Below are 10,000 nucleotides of genomic sequence, written 5' to 3'. Positions count from 1 at the left end.
ATGGAAATGGAGAGAAAAGTAAAAATCATTGAACACATAGAATCATCTACTGATTTTTAGGTTTACAACATTGTAAATATTCTTGGTAAGGATGTATTTTTATACTTATTGAGATGTGTATCCTATATGGTTATATTTAGTTATGTATGCATGGTATTTCGTGCTATAGAGATATGCAATACAGGGACTGATACCCTGAAAAGATGCAACTGTTTTCATAGCAGTGCCAAAGCAAATGCAAATATCCAGATTGTATGTATATTTATGTCTATAAGTAGATAAAGTAAAATTCAGTTATTTGGTGGCTCCCAGTATCCTAAATATTGCAACATGTACTCATGAACTCAAATATCTGCATTTATAATTTACATTTACTTGAGAGGCAAAAATATTTTCATAGCTGTTGATAATAATATCAATATTTACTAAATGCTATGGCCTTTAGCCTTTTCTAAAAGCCTGTCCTGTTATACCCCATTATGCCATATGGATGATTTTAATAATCATTTTTTTTAAAGCATCCTCAAGTAACTTTATTTAAGAAGTCCTGAATAACGCTGGTTTTACACTTATCGAACATGTATATGTAGGTTAATGTAATTATAATAGTATGTCATTGTGGTTGGAAGTTAATTGTTGTAATATATTTTTTTATGATTCAGTAATGCTCTTGGAGCAGAAGACAATAGAAAAAGGCAAAGAATAAAAGATATGATTTTCTTATTTGTATATATATTTTTCTTCATCTGCTCTTTAAAGTCATTTGTATATTTTCATTATGGAGTTATAAGTGCCACTGGGTTATGAATCATAGCAACACTTGATGTTATTGGTGGATTACTAAGGCATTGTAGATTTTTTTCCTCTTTCCTCCCTCCCTTTTCTTATACTAGTTTTCCTTTTTATCTTATGAGACTGGAATTCTAACATACCTTTTGAAAAGGCACTGATATGGTTTTATCCAAATTGATGTCAGTCTTCTTCAAAACCCTTTTGTCTGCTGCTCTTAAACTCTTTGGTTGTTAATATTGTGCCAGTGTAGAGGCTCAGAATTTTCCCAATTGCTTATTTTTATGATTACCTGTTGTAAATGATCTTTATTAACCCCATCATGACAGGGCCAGAAATTTTAATGACATAATTATTACACAACAGTTTAGTCTTTCTGGCAGGGTTTGTGTTATGTACAGCCAACCCACCTGCTCACTGCGCACTACGTCATGACGGCTAAAGCCTTACCTGTCACTGAGTGGTTATCAGCAGATCAGTCTACCTAATTTAAAATTTGTAATGGTTATTGTAATCAAATGTAATATGAAACTTGGGTAATTCTATGGAACAAAATGGTGTTTGTTCCATATTACATAATTGATGGTCTGTTGGATAAAGCCAGCTTTGACTTGTCCGAAGAGTAACCTAATTATCAGTATAGTAGCTGATTGAGTGTTCTCTGTTTACTATTGCAGTAAAATCTCTGGTAATTTATGTCATGTACGAGTTTTTCAGCACATGTATGTACATGTTTGAGACTATTTGTATAATTATTTTTATTAACATATGGTATAGATATGTGTACTGTTAATGTCAGCACATATCAGTTTGTTAGGTGATGATTCAGAGTTTAAAGGTGCTGATGTAAATGTATTTAGTCATGCACTGTAAAAGTATTGTGCCTTTGGGTGTATTCCTTACATGGCTGCTCATTTTGAAAATTTTATTTAATCAGATATTGCAGTGTGTTTGCCTTTTATCTTGCCAATTTTATTCTCTCACTAAGAACTTTAGTGGATAAGTTTTATATACCCAACGTGTTTATCTGCACAATGATTATATATGCCTTGTAACTGATAGTGCCATCTGTGCAATGAATTGAAATGTTGGATACAACACTTGCTTTGGATTTTAAAAGCTGTATACTGCACCATTAAGATAATAAAAAAGTAGCAAGCATATTACATACTACCAGGTTATTACCAAATATACCTGTGGAAATGCAGTTTGTCCTAATTATTAGACCTGCTTTTGTGTGTGCACGTGAGCTTGTGTATGCATTCATTTACTTTTTTCTCTGCGTTTTGCTCTTGAGGGGAGGGTGGGGTTATTTTTATTTATTGGCAGTTAAATAAAATGATGGAAGCCTGTTTTAGGTTTCTAAGAAACTAGACTTCAGTAAATTCAAGGGTGAAGTATCCACAGAGAATCTTTCAATGCAAATAATACAGTGATAAATATAAATATGTAGAAGATTCATTTTCTTTTTCTATTTATTGGAAAAAGTATAACTTACAACTTGCTACATTAAACGGGCATGAATTACGGCAACATTAATAATTGATGCTATTAAAGTACATGTCTATTTGATATGTTTAATCACAGGAAAGGACATGGATACCTATTTTATTACTGTGATTTCTAAGGTATATTAAGAATGGTGTCAGTGCCAAATCATTAGAGAATTCATATATGTTTCATTGATATAGTCCTGTTTATATTATTCAGATGTTTATAAGTACTACCATGAATCAGATAATGCATGGATCAGTGTAACTTCAGGCAGTTATTGGGTAGGCTGAAGTGACTGAAGCTTCACATTTCTGGTTATATGTGTTTTTTTATATCCAGTGAAAATTAAAGAATTCTAAGCATATTTTCAGAATTAATGAATACAATATACAGGCATATCTACAGACAGCCATAATAAGATACCTATGATAATGAGAATAGTATTGGTAAGAAAGCAGATTACAGAATCTACTTTTTTCTTCTTCTTTCTTTCTTTTACTTGGTTATATTCTTATTCTTGGTTTCCTTGTCTTTTTTCCTCTCCTTTTTCATTTTCATTCCTTATTGTAAAAAGTTTGAAAACAAATGGTTGGTCACATTTATATGAATATTTTTTTTGTTCCATTTTCAAATATATACTTTAAGCATTTGGAATACAACATTGGCTATATGACACTAGACACTGGCAGGGGGGAAAATGCATTTTTAAGTTTTTTGAGCTTTAATACTGATGAATACAAAGCTTTGGTGATATTTTATTTTTCTGGTAACCATGGAATTCTAATGACTTCTTAACCTAAGCATGGAAAGAAGAGTGAACAAGGAAAATACTAAAATTGCTTGTATACGTTATCCTTATTGCATTAACATCACCTAGGTTTTATGAGAATTGTTTTATGGGTATCATAATATTTTTGTATTTCATATGATTTATCTTGCATACCAGTCTAGAAACATGTAAATTGGTAACAATATTATTCAGTGTTGCTATTCATGATTGTAAATCTATACTTTTCTGATGATAATAAATTGTGCTTAATTCATGTTGTATTTTCAAATTCATTTTCAGTAAGGTACTTGTTATCTGCTGCCAAATTATAGATCAGCAATCCTCTGCATGGACCATCTTGGGTCTCAGAAGGGATGATAGACTTAATTTACCATACACCTGATCAAGCAGTCTTTCCTAGGGTTTGTCTGTTGTGCACTGTCAGGGGAGGAGTAAGAGGTGCTGTGTGGGGCTGTGTTCCCTATGATATGATATGTGCAACATTAGGAATCTTTAGTCTAGAAGGTAAGCAAAATGTTCAAACGTTGCTTAAAGCAAAACTAGAGTAATTGACAACAGCACCTTCTAGGATCTATATATAATTGCATTACAATACTAGCTAGCTGGTGAACTGGTTCCAGCTTCAGCACAGGCATGTTACTGCTTTGGTTGCAGACTTGGCAGACTTGATTATAATAACATGTTAATATATATATATGCATAGCATACAAGTTACATCCTTATACTACTATTTGAAGGACAGTGATTACATAGGGGGCACATATTTTTTTACTTTTTTTTATATAGTTAGCTTTAGTTTGTAGCCTGTTACATATGTTCTACATAATGTTTACAAAACTGGGAGTGAATCAGTCCCTACTCTTTCTGTTGAAGGCCTCTTACTCATTGAGGTCTTCACCACAGTATATTCAGATTCAGATATGTCTGGGGGCATTGACATTGAAATAGATAACATGATGCTCAAATGACACATATGTTACTGAGTCTAAGCATACCATAGCAGAATACTAATAACATCTCTTGGACATAATTCTCCATGCAGTGTTCAATCAGGGGAGACATTCATTTTAAGATAATCTTTTCGTACTGCTGAGCAAAGCAGGAGCCAGAGGTTTAATCACCCTGGTCAGAGCAGCAGTCACCTGTTTCTTAATTGCCAATCCTCCACACTGTGGGGATGGTGCCAATGAGATCCACCTGACCAGAAATTCCAGCTTCATTCTCATACTGTATTTAGTTGGGAGAGACTTTAGTGTTTACCACCCTTATCTTATCCCATTTCCAAAAAACAAATACAGCAGACTTTCGCAAAGCTGAGGTGCTTGAGCTATGGCCCAAGATAGCTCTTCTCAACAAGTACAAAGTGGGGCCCTGGACTTTACCCTTACCACTGCAGTTCTGGTACAGAAAAGCTGGTCAACTTATGAAACTAAATAATTATCACTATGGAGTGGCACCACCCACTTGGATCCTGGTTGACCTCCCATGTTACGGCGTAATGGAAGGGGATTAAGACCAGTTGACAAACATTTTAGACTGATTTGAGCAAGACCTTGCATGCAATGATTCCTAATAATCAGACAATGTGTTATGTTCCAAAGGCCAGATTGGTTAATGTCATAAGCCAGGCAAAATGGTAAACTATAGGTCAATCACATCGTAAATATGTGTAGTAAGCATTGTAACAAATAGAATATACCACTCACTTGGAGTGTCCTAAGGTCATTCTTAAATATATAAAAAAGTATGGCCGGAGAATACTGTATTGACAAACTGAAAATAGCCACAAGCCAGGATTTTGACTCTAACCATGTTGAGTCATGAGACACATGAATAGGACAAAATGCTTACTTGAACTCTTTTGGCCTACCTTAATTCTGGAAAGGTCAGCTTCTTAGGAAGTGTATACTTGAGTAACCATGTGTGTAGATTTAGGTTAGTAGCCTGGCATAACACCATTTCTGTTAGCATGTGTGTTAATGGTATTCAAATACAACAATGGAATGGCTTCTCATATGTGCTTTACTGGAAACTATTTCTATATAGTGCTTGAAAGTATGCATAAACATCTTCAAAATACGTGTCTTGGAGATATTCAAGCATGATTAAGCACTATACAGGAATAGTTTTTTATACATGCTATAAACATTTCTGAAGGCACAGAATCCCTGAGACTCTCTGAACTTAAGAACGCATAGTACTGGTCTACCAGCAGAGTTGAGGTCAAGTCGGGAATGCCTTCAACCAGACAGGTTTGTCCTGATTTGAGTCAAAACAAGCCTGTTTACTCCAATGTCAAGAATTTTTTGAGAAATCTAAGGACAAATTAGAGCAAGATCTGACAGGATCTGCTATGCAATCACTTCCTTCACAGGCATGCAAGATATGTGTGTATTTTTTGCTACGCATATATAAGACCTGGGAGATTTCCATTCCCTCTCAGAGATGGAAAAGGACTGGCATAGTTTTTATCTGAAGGACCTGGCAAGGTACTGTCATGAAAAGCTCCATGGGTTAACAAAAGTCATGAGCACAGCTGGTCCTGTGCACCAGTCCAAGAAATGGATGTTGAGGAGGTTCAGGTATTCCAATACCTTGGGAAATGGATCAATCAGAAGCTTGCTTATCAAAGGGAGGTGCAGTACCTAGCAGACCAAATTACAGCGAGACTCTGCCAAAAGTGCTATTGCTCCTGCGATTGTATTCCTAGACCTAATGGTCGACACTTACATGTTAGACTGTTCGGTTCAACAAGTAGTGCCACCTGTAGCCAGTAGCATTTGTAGACCACTAAACAAATATAATGCTGGAGAAGGTTTTTGAATTTGCAAGTCATCTTTCAGAGCACTTGCTACTCAAAATGGAGTAACATTATTTGACATACTATTGATCAGAAGCCTTCAGTATCCATTTCCCAGGGAAGGTGCAAAATTATCCGGAATATGGATGATTTTGTAGTAATCTTCGGCCCAAGGAAAGACCAATGTTGTCTCGAGCTCATGCTCGAGGAACGCTTCAGAGTTGAGTTGGACTCAAGATCTCTGCTGCCAAATTTCGGTGCAAGACTTGAGTGTCCATGGACTGGGTGTTGAGGGTATTCCAATACCTTGGGGTATGGGTCATACAGAATCTTGCTTATCAAAAGGAGGTGTAGTACCTGGTAAACCAAACTACGGCAGACTCTGACATACGAGCAGTGACAGAAACACATGTGAGATGGACACAGAGTACTTAGACCATTTTATGTACAGCAGTCATTCCCACTGTGGACTGCTTCTGCTGAAACTAATCAACACCAAGCTTCTAGATTCAGCGATGTGAGTATAGCTAAACCACATTTCGGTTGCCCCCCCACGTGGACAAAGATTCTTAACCTTCGTATGCATGTTAGTATTCTCCCCCTGGACTGTCGGATTGACTTTTTTGTGTGTGTGTGTGTGTGTGTGTGTGTGTGTGTGTGTGTGTGTGTGTGTGTGTGTGTGTGTGTGTGTGTGTGTGTGTGTGTGTGTGTGTGTGTGTGTGTGTGTGTGTGTGTGTGTGTTATCAGGGTCAATAAGGTCATCTTGGACATGAATCTCAGACATAAAGTACTGAGATGTCTTGAGTGATGCTACTATTCCTTTGTAAATAACTGACTGACCCATACAGTCAGAGTGTTGATGCACTATCAGCTCAAAGAGCCATTGCTTGCTATGGATATGCGGTCGGTTTGTAGAAATAGCGAGAAAGCGCTTTCTACCCAAGGAATATTCACATACATGTAGTGCATATGCACAGAAGCAAATGCGCATCTCTCAACATGGTAGATGTGCATCAATTCATATACCATTTTGATAGCTATGCACTTATTTATATTAAATGCATGTACACATGTATAAATATACATTGGGTCGGGCCTTTCGCAATTTTAACAAACCGGCCGTTGAAAAGCCCCCACCCCCTTCCCCCGCTGTGTCACCCTTTTGATGTGGCCAGTGACGTACAGAGGTCGAGCGATGCCTGGGACAAACGCCTTGCCTATGCCCCCAAAGACTTAAGTGTAAGGCCTAGACTAAGAAATGTAAAAAAAGGCATATTTTGAATTTGATGAAACATGAAGTAAACAATTTATTTGATTGAAATATAAATTTTAAAATCACTATCTCTCTGACTGGATGCCCCCCCCCCCCATCTGCACGCCACTGTTGTGAGCACAGTCCATCAAGGTCTCATTCAGGAACCTGGTGAGCAATAAAAATATTCACACAGAGTATTACATAAGTCACCTCTTTCTCCAGTACGTTTGTAAACATAGCCTCATTGGCGGAGATAATAAAATAATGATAATAATGGTTACCCCTATTGACTTGGTAATTGGGTTAACTGGTGTAATCATTTAAAAATTCCTGGATCCAGATCACCAGACACACCTCTGGTAAAAAAAAAAGATAAAAAAAAAAAAAAAAAAAAAAAAAAAAAAAAAAAAAAAAAAAAAAAATATATATATATATATATATATATATATATATATATATATATATATATATATATATATAATAATAATAATAATAATAATAAATTAATAAAATAAAAACTCTATTCATATATATATTTTAGTTATCCTGCTAGCCAACTAACAAACGAACGAACTAACTAACCAACACTATCAAAAACATAACTTTGGTTGAGGTAACAGCAATATGTTGCGGCATTGCATATTATATCATAGTAATAGTGCTTTCACTTTTTCGACCTCACATGTAAAATGACAGCAATGCATTTTCATGCTGTTATGCATCGCATGCATAGTAATACGAATAATAATTCAGCTTTAGACTGTTGACTGATTACGTACAAAACAAGTGTTTCGTTATATACAAAATTATAAAAATAATCAGCCCTTTTTCGGCCTTACATAAAAAATTATATGTTTAAGCATAACGTAAGAAAGAATAGCAACAATATTTCAAGATCATATAAAAATAATATTTCGTCATTACTTACCCCCTAAAAATAACAATAACACTTCAACAATACGTAAAATAAAACAACAATGACAATATTTCCACACATTTCCCCCCTCACATCAAAAGTAATTGTCAAAAGTTTTGAGTGTCCCTTTACCTTGCGCCCGTATCCCCCGTGCCCCGTTGTAGGTGAGACTGACCAGGGAGGCGACAGAGAGCGCTGCCAGTGGACGACGGGAAAGTGGAAGGAAATCATGGCGAAACCTCATCTCAACAACGATGTCGTTAGTAGAGGCCCATTTTTTGAAAGTTTGATTTAAGGATAGAGATTGAATATTTTCTATGATTGGGTGTAAAGAATTTGGGGGGATATGGCTTTATTTGGCCAGAATTAACGTGACAGGTGTTTATGACAGATTTGTTTAGATTTGCACAATATTTTCAGAATTATTTATGTATTTATCAGTTTCTGAGTGATATATGATTATTATGATAATCATTGGTGAATATGTTTTGCCCAATTGTCGGTGAGAGATTCCAAAATATAAACTTGGTAAAGGTTTAGCAGCAATTCTTTGATCGGTGCTTTTGCTTGTGTCAATCTGCACTGAGGCAAAGGATACTCACCAGCTCTTGCTTAATCTTTACGGCATTGATGCACTAAGGAAGGGAAATTAAGGACGGTATTCTCGTGCTCCAGGCTATGAGCTCTAACACTCTGTACAGATCGAGGTGAAGGCAGTATTTGCCAGGGGTTGTGGGGGGTAGAGGCCAGATATTTGTTATGGAGTGAGACGCACCCTCCAGAGACGAAGTCCCGGTCATTATCACTGATAGTGATGCATCCCCTAGGGACTCAAAAAAAAATTTAGGTTTTTCTGCAGGAAATCCAATGATTTCATCAATTCTCAGTATTTCTTTTGCGAATGAATCATTCAGGAGATCGAATACCATTTCTCTATCAACGATCTTGATGTGACAGTCCCGCTAGCAGGTGAGGGCTTGAAGTATACGTGGGGAATAATGGGGTAAAACAGGCTTAAATAAGAATAGCAATCATAAATGCATAAAATAATAAACCAAATACCTTTATACCTGGAAACGTCAAGCTTTCGTTCACTTCTTTCTACTTTCTGAATTTCTTTAATTATAATAATTTTTTTTGGCATTTGGAGCTCTCGATGGGCCCAGATATCAAAGTGGTATGGTTACTAAAGTCTAATTTTTCTTTATTACCACTGTATAAGTCTTATAATAACCCAGAATCAACACAATACTGGAAAAGCAACATTTCTCACTGGCATTTTGTCACAGAATGGCCGGCTGCAAACTGTCAAACCTCGCGGCTGCGAATAAAAGTGTGAAACACACAATGCGCAGACAATTCTAAATACGGCTATGCATCAATCTTGAAACATGTAAATGAAGTATAGTAACATTAATAAAAGACTTTAAGAGCATAAATGTGTAACAGCAGACCCTGATAATTAGCCAAATATCGTTTTGACATACACTTGGTAACACATGAACTACTTCGGGCATCACAGTAATGAGTTTAGCGGTCAGTGTTATGTTATTCCAGGTAAGGTAAACAAGATGCAGGACTTAAAATCTTAGCGGCAACTATGCATTATATTTTCGTCATTTAGTAGTGACCATGAGGCTGCTGCAGCTTAAACTATGTTCCATCCTACTCTATTTCTTTTTCTCTATAAGATAGCAGTGTCCATTTCCCTCTATCTACGCATGTCGGTCTCTTTAACTTATACCAAAATCCCAAAACCAAGGTATCATGTGAACCAAAAAAATAAACAAATCTAACTTTTCCTACCTTCTATTTATTCCCTAGACTAGGGAAGACCCTCCTGTACCCCCTGTATTAATGCTTCCTTCCAACTGCCACATTTTCATTTTAGGAAATATTGGTGACACATACCGCCAGTGTGGAGGGTGTAGACAAGCTGTGGTGAGGAGGAATTTT

General features: G+C 36.2%; 1 non-coding gene across 1 annotated transcript in view; it reads left to right on the top strand.

The window, feature by feature from the left end:
* The window catches only part of LOC113808208 (uncharacterized), a 4,757-nt gene extending 1,431 nt beyond the window's left edge, over positions 1 to 3,326 (top strand). Inside the window, exon 2 of the transcript XR_011399400.1 lies at positions 1 to 3,326. This exon is cut by the window's left edge and continues 1,079 nt beyond it. This is a non-coding gene — a transcript (uncharacterized protein).
* Positions 3,327 to 10,000: the final 6,674 nt, after the last annotated feature.

Source organism: Penaeus vannamei, chromosome 21 (genome assembly GCF_042767895.1).
Source record: "Penaeus vannamei isolate JL-2024 chromosome 21, ASM4276789v1, whole genome shotgun sequence".
Lineage (NCBI taxonomy): Eukaryota > Metazoa > Arthropoda > Malacostraca > Decapoda > Penaeidae > Penaeus > Penaeus vannamei.
Note: the sequence above shows the minus strand (reverse complement) of the source record. Positions and strands in the feature narration are given on the sequence as shown.